A 10,663-nucleotide genomic window follows, 5' to 3' on the forward strand; every position below is an offset into this window, starting at 1 on the left:
ACCCACTACCCTACCATTCACCTCTCGCACTACCCCATCCATGTATAAGATGAACAGCCAGGACGACATAACGCATCCTTGACGAAGTCCCACCTTTACTTCAAACCACTCACTCTCTCCATTTCTAATCCTGACACATGCTCTACTACTCTAATAAAAACTCTTGACAGCTCCCAAAAGCTTTCCTCCTATCCCATAAATCTGCACAACCTCCCACAGTGCCTTTCTGTCTACCCTATCATAAGCCTTTTCCAGATCCATAAAAACCCAAAAAACATCCTTCCCCTTTCCTATAGCTTTCTCACATATCTGTCTTACCACAAAGATCTGATCTACACAACCTCTACCTGTCCTAAATCCACACTGTTCCTCACCAATTACTCCTGTTCCTCTCCTAATCCTCTCAATTAAGATCCTCCCATAAGCCTTTCCTACTACACTTAACAGGCTAATCCCTCTGAAACTACTACAGTCACACTTGTCCCCTTTTCCCTTGTAAAGAGGAACTATACAGGCACTTCTCCAGTCCTCCGGTACTCTACCCTCTCTCCAGCAAACATTAAATAACCTCACCAACCAGTCCACCATCACTGAACCTCCCTTTTTCAGACATTCTGCATGGCATCCATCCAGTCCAGGTGCCTTACCTGCTTTCATCATCTTTACAACTGCCTTCACCTCATCCTTCCTTATTTCTCCTCCATTCTCCTCACTCATCACTCTCATTTTCTTCGCATTTCCCACTGCAGCTATCTTTCCTTCCCTATCCTCCTTCACATTTAGCAACTCCCTAAAATATTCTGCCCATCTTCCCCTTACTGCCATCTCTTCCATTATCATCTCTCCATCTGTACCTTTTACCTTTTCTTCCCTACTTGATTCGCCTCCTCTTCCTCTCTTAATTTCTTTCCAAAACATCTTTTTATTACTTTCAAAATTTTCTGTCATACTCCTACCCCATTTCACATCTGCTCTCCTCTTTGCCTCCTTTACCTTTTGCTTTACTTCTCTTTTCTTTGTACCTCTCATATGACTCCCTCGTCCTATTTTGTAACCAATCTGTGAAAGCTCGCTTCTTCTCTTCTACAACCTTCTTTGTTACCTCATCCCACCATTCACTACCCTTCCTTCTATTTCCTCCTGTCCTTCTTGTTCCACACACCATCCTTGTACACTTTAAGACTCCCTCCTTGAACCATCCCCATTCCTCCTCCACACCTAGCTCTACTCTATCCTTTACTCCCTCCCACTCCTCCTTCAGCTTTTTCATGTACTCCTTCTCCTTTTCCTTTTCATTCAAGTTCACTCTAAGAACCTCCCTACCTTTTGTCCCTTTCCTCCTTCTCCATCTATCCTCCACTCTCAACTTACCTTCCACCAAAAAATTATCTGATATTCCCCCACCCTCTCCCCTTAGCACATGTACATCCTTAACTCTTCCTATCATAATCCTATTTACCACTACATAATCCATTAGCGCTCTATCTACCACCCTTCCCTCCACCACCTTCTACCATGTGTACTTATGCTTGACTTTCTTCCGAAACACTGTATTTGCTATCATCAACTCTCTTTCTAGACACATTTCCACCATCAACTCTCCACTACGATTCTTTCCTGGAACTCCACACTTCCCAACCACTCCATCGATTGGACCATTTCCCACCCTAGCATTAAGGTCTCCCAGTACTATTACATTGACATTTCTTCCTAAACCCTCTATGCACTCATTTAAATCTATCCAAAAGGCCTCCCTTTCTTCCACGCTCTTCTCACTGCCAGGCCCATATGCACTTACAAAGACCCACATCTCCTTTCCCAGTTTCACCTTCATCCACATTATCCTTGAGGAAACCTCCTTCCACTCCACTACACGTTTACCTATCTCCTCACTTACTAGAATAGCCACCCCTTCCCTCCCTCGCCCTCTCTTCACTCCTGATAACCTCCCACTTACACTCCCAAACTTACACTCACCCTTCCCTTTCAACTAAGTTTCACTCAAAACCAACACATCCATCTTTCTTCTCACAAACATACTACCTATCTCTTCCCTTTTACTCTCATCTGTACCACATCCACGCACATTAAAAGACCCAAACCTTAGGGTGCTGGCCCGAGGCCCTCCAGCACCCCTTATGCCTTCACTTTTCTTTTTAGGAATATGCCCCGTGGGGCTACAGGGAGAAGGATGCCTAGTCCCTCTCCCCGTCCCTTTCTTCTCGCCTCTTACGATCCAAGTGGGAAACTTGGTGGCAGTATTCTTTTCCCCCACCACAGGGAATTCCCCCATCACAGAAAGAGAATACTCAGAGAAATTGTACAGGACAGCAACAAGGGGTTGGGGGACAGCATAACGGAGGGACAGTCGTAGTATAAAAGTGTCATCATTTCTCTATGAACAGAACTTCTTCTATCATAGACAAAATGATGTGTGGCTCTGGTCCGTAGGGGCGCCCCATATAGACCCTAAAGTATCAACTGCATGCTACTTTGCCACAATAACAAGCAGCCAATACCCCAGACGGGGTATATATGTATATTTATAATTTATATATATATAATATATATATATATATACACATATGTATGCATATATATATATATATACACACATATGTATACATATATATATACACTTATGTATACATATATATATACACTTATGTATACATATATATATACATATGTATACATATATATATATATATATATATATATATATATATATATATTTCTAAACAGAAATGTAGTAGCACATTTGTAAATGACACACAGGAACCCACAGTCGGAGAAAATAAACTTCAAATAAAGAAGAATCCTATATTTCGGCTATCAACTGTAGCTCTCTTCAGGAAAGTACATGGGTAGAGTACAAAGGGGACTTATAAGCTAAAGAGAAGAAGAGACGTGGATAGATGACCTCACTCAGGCGCGGGGCAAACTGGGGTGGCGGAGGAAGGAGGGGTGAGGAGAGGGGAGGTTGTAAAGTCCGTACCAGCTTGTTAACTGCCGCGCGTGAAATGTTGTCAGGTGTCCACTGCCCTTTAGAAATATCACTATTATATAAATATTATTTATATATATATTATATATATATATTATATATTATATATATATACAAATATGTATACATATATATATATATACATACTGTATATATATATATACTGTATATTATATATATATATATATATATATATATATATATATATATATATATATTATATACTGTATATATATATATATATATTATATATATATATACTGTATATATATAAATATATATATATATATGGTTCTGGGAATAAATGCAGATACAGATTACACGAAGGGGTGATTGTGCTTATGACACTATACAGGGCAGATTTGGAGTTTGAGAGAGGCATAAAGAAGTTTAAATGTGTTGAGATAAAGTGTCTGAGAAGTAAGTATGGTCGGGGTTACAAGGTTGGTCAGAGTGAGAAACAAGTTGGTGAGGAGGACAGCAGTAGTGGAAAAGGAGATGGCAGATACGGCCAATGAATGAGTACTGGGATGGTTTGGATCCATGGAAAGAATAGCAAAAGAGAAAGATGTGGAAGGGAGATATGGATGTGGGTGAACATGAGGGGACAGCAGAGGATGAGATGGATGGATGGGGTGAAAGGGGCTTTGAGCAAGAGGGGAATGTCTGTTGAGCACAGAAGGAAGAAGGCAGGGGGGGGGTGTAGTGGTGAATGGCTGTGTATGGATGATATTTCAATGCTGCCCAAAGCGGATTCCTCCCCAACTTTTCTATTTCCTGCATGAGGGGATGGAAAATGGGGCTCTGATTAGCTGAAGTGACTTTTCTGTGGATGTTCTATGTCTTGCTGCATTGCTTCTGACCCAGGCAGTGGGCAGGAGACAGGGATGATCTTGACCCTCTAGGGAGTGGAATGGGTGAGTGCCTTTGACTTGTCTACCAACTATTTTCAGCTCCATGTAAAAACTGTTTTTTTTTTTTTTTTTAACTGTCCTTTTTTAATGACAATTGTCTTTTTTAATGAAAACTATCCTTTTATATGCAATAGACTATGCTTCCCCTTGTTTTCTGCTCTTCTCATGATTTCTGTATCATCATCTGCCTGCAAACATGTTGGCATAGCTTGTCATAGACACATATATGATAGTGCTAATGCTGAACTCTGTGGAGCTGTGCTAGTCATTGCATAAAGGATACCAAAGGATGAGCATGCCAACAGGAGACCTTTTGGTCCATAACTAGGTCGAATGCAGGAAAAATTATAATAGTAATGAATAAATAAAAGAAAAATAAATAAAAATTATAATATACACAATAATAAATAAAATAAAATAAAATAAGTACATAGGTATAGTTAAATAATAAACAAACAAGTATATAGTAAATGATAATAGATTGACAGATATCTATTAATATATCAAAATAAAGCAAATAGTAATAAACAAATAATAACAAACAAACAATATAAAATAAATGGCAGTCATTTCAGCATCTTGCTTAAATGTTTATCTAAACGAATCTTAAAGCTTCGAACTGAACTACGTTGCACTACCTCTGCAGGAAGTTTGTTCCATCCATTAACTTCACGGTTGGTGAAGTCGTTTCTACCCACTTCCATATTAAATCTATTTCCTGACAGTTTGAGACCATTAGTTCTTGTCGGATTCTCATTATGAGTATATTCTGTTGGAGATCTTCTTGATTTTTTCATCCAATAATCCCAAATGATTATATCTTCCCTACCCTAAATTAAGCAAACCAGCCCTGCTTAACTTTGCCTACCTCTAATTTTACCAGACAAGAATAAACTAACTTTATTAAAATTACATACCACATGAAACACTAAAGAAAGGATAATTTGAATGAGATATCGTACCATAAAATTACGAAAATGTGGAAAACCACACACAATTAGAAAAAATAGAACGTAACATTTTGAAATACCTGACTTTTACATTGAATCACAGAAACACATGCATTTTCTACACGGAATATGTACACATGCAACTGACGTACGACTTAACTTCGCTACTGGCCAGAAAGTATCGCCGTACCAATGTCACGTTCGGCTACTATGGCGGTTTATGGCATAGAATCCGCCACGTCACGCCATGCTTGAGCACCTTTTTACTTCCCTTCCCATGGTTCACATAAGAACAAAGAAATAAGCACCATACACTAACAAATTTATCAATATTTTGGTTCTATTCCAGTACCTCTCAAACTCACTTTTTACTCTTTTCGTTTCTGCATTTGAAATTTCTTTTTCTATGCAATGGTTAGGTTAGGTTAGGAGCTACGGGACAACGTCAATTTCATGTTAGATTTCTGTGTTTGAGTGATTCTGGAATTTTACCAATGTCTTAAATGCGCAGAATATATATGTATATAAAAATATATATAGGACGGCGCTAATGAATGGCTTAATAGTTAATTACCGCCGGAATATCTGGTGTAATTGGGCAGGTCCACAACCAGCCAAACCTAGTCTAATGTCGTATTTTCTATAAATTATCACTTAACATTCAGTTTGAAAGACATTAATGTTTCCCGATTTATTATGTTATGCCGGTGAATTTTAAGTTTTGTGGCTTTTGTCATTTCAAGGTCATTTGAATCCAAGGAATGACGTGGCTTTTGCCCTTTATACCAAAACATACACTGTACTACAGATACGAACCTGGGATTACATGCCCATTTAGTCTTCAATAATCTTAGAAACATGAAAATCATTTTGCTAAACTTGAAACAGAAAAAACAACCCACTAACCCTCACGTACTAAAAGTGCTGCTTCTCTGTTTACTGAAGGCATACGCCCTTAGCAACTGTAACTGACTATTTCGGCCTGTTGTGAACGAAAAACTATATCGTTATCTAAAACCGGTCTGTAATCACGTTTATATATATATATATATATATATATATATATATATATATATATTATATATATATATATATATATATATATATATATATATATATATATATATGTACACACACAAACACACGTGATCCAAGACTATGGTGAATCACACACACATACGCGCGCGCGCGCGCGCACGACTTATGGCGCAGTGGTAGCGATCGCGGCTGCCACTACGGCGGTCCGAGTTCGAAACCGGCTCAGGGATCAAATAATTTCAGTATCGCTGCGCTGCGGGTCGTTACTTCAACTCTCGTGGGCGGGGAGTTGGGTATATGTGCGTGTAAGGTCACAGCATTACCCTTGGATCAGTCATACACGAGCTATGAGCTCTTTTCTAGGAGGGAAATAGCTGTCGATCACGAGTCCAACACGTGATCCAAGACCATGGTGAATCACACCACTCGACAACGCAGTGGTAGCGTTCGCAACCGCTGCTACAGCGGTCCGAGTTCGAATCCCGCCCAGGGCTGAAATAATGTCAGTATCGCTGCGCTGTGAGCCGTTACTCCAACTCTCGTGGGCGGGGAGTTTGTGTGTGCGTGTAATGTCACAGCATTACCTATAGACCGGTCATATATGAGCTCTGAGCTCTCATCCGAGACGGTAATAGCTGTCGATCACAAGTCCAACACGTGATCCAAGACCGTGGTGAATCACACACTCACATCCACACACATAAACACACACACACACACACACACACACACACACACACACACACACACACAGTGTGTGTGTTCCAAATGTCTATTACTCTGTGAGGAAAGCTGTTCTTTTACAGATCTCTTCTATAGCTGTCTTTCTTGATTTTCTTTCCGTGTCCTCTTGTATTTCTATCATCCCATTTCATCAGATCCTCTCTATCAGTAGTTTCTATGCCTTTCATGATTCTGTAAATAGTTATCAAATCTCCTCTCTCTCTTCTTTGCCCTAATGTCTGTAGCTCAAGTTTTGCTAGTCTCTCTTCATATGATAGTTTTGAGTGTGTTGGTGCCAATCGCGTGTGTGTGTGTGTGTGTGTGTGTGTGTGTGTGTGTGTGCATTTACCTAGTTGTATTTTGCGGGAGAAGAGCTATGCTCATAAGGACCCGCAGTTGTATTTTTCCGCATCCATGCAGCTCTTTCTTAAAGTCGTGTATAGTTTTATCACTCACTGTTTTCTCTTTCAATTGATTCCATGTATCTATCACTCTATGTGGAAAGCTGTTCTTTTTCAGATCTCTTCTGTAACTGTCCTTCTTAAGTTTCTTCTTGTATCCCTTTGTATTTCTTCTGTCCCATTTGAGTAGATCATCCCTGTCAAGGATTTCCATCCCTTTCATAATTCTATAGTTGGCTATCAAATCGCCTCTTTCTCTTCTTTGCTCCAGAGTACAAGTTTAGTTTGTTCAGTCTTTGTTCGTATAACATGCTAAGTGTTGATGTCATCTTTGTTAGTGCTCTTTGAATTATTTCTAGTTTCTTTATTATTTATCTATTTATCTATCTATTTATTCATTTATTTATTTATCTATTTATTTATTTATTCATCTATTTATTTGTACTGGGTGTCCATAGTGCCGCTGTATACTCTAATTTTGGTCTAATCACTGTAACTAGGATTTTCTTCACCATTTCCTCGTCCATGTAGTCAAAGGCTATTTTCATTGATCTTAAAGTTGTAGGTTTCTCCAACTATTTTGTTTACATGTTTGTCTGGTGTCATGTCGTATGAATTGATCACTCCTAGGTCTCTTTCTGAGTTTACTTTTGTGACTTCTTTTGTTCCAGTTTTGTATTGACCGGATATTCTATTTTTGCTTTTTTTTCCAAATTCCATTATAGTACATTTTTTAATGTTGAAATTCACTTCGTTCTTTTTACTCCAATTCCAGACTTTGTCCAGATCTCCCTGAAAAGGTTTACAGTCTTCTTCGTTACTCACTCTCTTCAGTGGTTTTGCATCATCTGCAAAGAAGTATATATAACATTTAATTCCTTCATCTATGCCGTTTATATACATAGCAAACATTATCGGAGCCAACACAGATCCTTGGGGGACTCCACTTATCATGTTTACCCATTTTGAGTTCTTTTCTCTAAGTATCACTCATTTTTCTTCCTTCCAAGAAGTCTTCCTTCCATTCCAATAATTTTCCTTGTATTCCACCTATTACTTCAATTTTTCTTAGTAATTTTTTGTGTGGTACTTTGTCAAAAGCCTTTTGTAGGTCCAGGAAAACACAATCTGCCTAGCCATCTCTTTCTTGCATTATGTCTAGCAATCTTGAGTAAAAGCATATTAAGTTTGTAGTACATGATCTTCCACTTCTAAATCCAAATTGGCTGAGGTTTAATATTTTGTTCTTTTCCATGTGTTTAGTCCATTTGTCTGTAATAACTCTTTCGCATATTTTTGCAATTGTGCTTGCAAGGGATACTGGTCTATGATTTGTTGGGTTTTCTTTATTTCCTCCCTTATATATTGGTACAATATTAGCATTTTTCCAGTCTTGTGGTACTTTTCCTTCTTTGAATGAGAAGTCAATTATCTTGAGTACTTTGCCTGTGAGTTCGTCTATGCATTCCTTTAATATCCAATTCGCTATTCCATCTGGTCCATGTAACTTTCTGACATCGAATTTATTTATTTGTTTCCTTATTTTTTTCTGTGTACCATCCTTTCTTTCGTTTTAGGGGATCCTTCCTGGTGAGTATCATTCCACAATTGTGAGCTTTCAATTGTAAAAACAGACTTCAGCCATTTCTGCATCTTCTACATATCTACATTTTCTACATATCCAATGGTTAGATAACCCACCTTGCCTATGCCGATGATGTGGATGTGGTGGCCGAGACTGTGGAGGAAATCAACGAGATCTTTACAGTATTCCAGAGAACAGCAGAACAGATAGGCCTAAAATGTAATGAGCAGAAAACGGAAAGTGTGAAACTAAGTAGAAATGGGAATTATACACCAGGAGAAGAACAAGTTGGATCACCAAGGGTGAAGAAAGTGGATAAGTTCAAGTACCTGGGATCCATTGTCAGTGAGAGAAATGAATTGGACATGGAAATAGATGAACGAATAGCTGTAGGAAACAAATGTTACCATGCCCTGGCATCTGTAATGAAGAGTCGGACCATCAGCAGAAAAACTAAGATAAGAACATATAATATTGTAATAAAACCAACAGTCCTGTACGGATGTGAGACATGGACATTGACAAAAGAAAGGGAGAAGAGACTGGATTTTTTTTTTTCCTAAACAATATCCTGAGAAGAACCCTCACCCCAGTATATGATGAAGAAGAAGGGAAATGGAGACGAAGACATAACAGGGAAATTAGAGATCAGACTCGGCAACCGTACTTTCAGGATGAAATACGGGGAAGAGGAGCAAGGTGGGCTGGACACTGCGTACGAATGGAGGTAGACAGATTACCAAAGAAGGTGATGGAAGGAGGAGTAGAAGGCACACGACCAGTAGGGAGACCCAGGTACAGATGGATGGATGGAGTAAAGAAGGACGTGGAGAGGGTGGCACCAAGAGAGGACTGTAAAGAATTGGCAGAAGGTAGAACCATCTGGAGAGGCATAGTGAAAGCGGTGAAGGGCCGTCCGGCCTGACAACCAACAGAGTAGGAGTAGGAGTAAGAGTATTTCTACAACTTCTGTGTATTCTTGATTTCCTTCACTCAGTTTTATTATTTCGTGTTTGTCTTTTAGTTTGTCGTTTACATATCTGTAGAACAGTTTAGGTTGATCTTTGCATTTTGCTATTATGTCTTTTTCATAGTTCCTTTTTGCCCCTCTTCTTGTGTCTACGTATTCATTTCTCAGTTTGATGTATGTTTGCCATTTAGTCTCTTTTAGTCTCTTTTCCATCTTTTCCAAGCTTTGTCTCTCCTATCTTTAGCATCGCTACACTTTTTATTATACTAGCACTTTATGTACTCCCTTTTCTGTTTCTACTTAGGCACATATTTGTCTGTTCCCTCTTTATATGTTTCTTTGAAAATGTTCCATTTCTCTTCCGTCTTTGTTTCATCATTTGTATTTTTCCCAACAGGTATTAAAAAAAAAATCTAAGTTTTACAAAATCAGTTTTGTTGTACATCAGTCTTCCTCCTCTATGTTTCTCATTCCTTCTTACTACATTTTGTTCCCTAAGTTCGATCTCTATTAGTATGTGGTCACTCTTCCCAATTGGTGTTTTATAATTTATTTCTTCCACTATTCCTGGTTCAGAGGTGAATATCAAATCTAGTCTCGATGGTTCTTCGTTTTGTCTAAATCTAGTATTTTCTACCCATTGCGTCAATGTGTAATTCATGGTCATATCCAGTAGGACATTTTCCCAGAGTTCGTCTCCACCTCCCATTGTCAATTCTTCCCAATTTACTTCCTTTGCATTAAAGTCACCCATAATTACTATATTTTCTCCATATTTCAGTGTCTCGGTTAATATGTTCATTGGGTCTTTTAGTAATTTTGAGTGTTCGCTGTCAGTCCAGGTCTTAGTTTTTGGTGGCACATAAACAACTATAAACCTTCTTCTTTTCATACTGCTGTTTTCGACTTTAACTGTGATTAATTCCACATTATCTTTTCTTTCTGTTGCCGTTACTACATTTAGGTCCTTTCTAGTCAATATCATGACTCCTCCTCCCTGTTTGTCTGTCCTATTGATTGCATAGGACCTTTCAGTTTTGTCTCTGCAATCCCCATTATGTCAGGTTTCTCTATT

The 10,663-nt window shown here is 38.6% G+C and overlaps 1 protein-coding gene across 3 annotated transcripts in view; it reads right to left on the minus strand.

Annotated features, from left to right (window-relative positions):
• The window catches only part of LOC143031571 (uncharacterized), a 37,747-nt gene extending 31,847 nt beyond the window's left edge, over nucleotides 1-5,900 (minus strand). Inside the window, exon 1 of one of the 3 annotated variants that reach the window (XM_076195593.1) lies at nucleotides 5,778-5,900. The gene's annotated coding sequence lies outside the window, so the exon portion shown is untranslated. Of the gene's footprint in view, nucleotides 1-5,687 lie in introns of all 3 variants that reach the window. The other 2 variants (XM_076195594.1, XM_076195595.1) reach the window with 2 other exon arrangements.
• Between the last annotated feature and the right edge of the window lie 4,763 nt (nucleotides 5,901-10,663).

This window comes from Oratosquilla oratoria, chromosome 12, assembly GCF_046742065.1.
Source record: "Oratosquilla oratoria isolate Oo_2021 chromosome 12, ASM4674206v1, whole genome shotgun sequence".
Taxonomy (NCBI): domain Eukaryota; kingdom Metazoa; phylum Arthropoda; class Malacostraca; order Stomatopoda; family Squillidae; genus Oratosquilla; species Oratosquilla oratoria.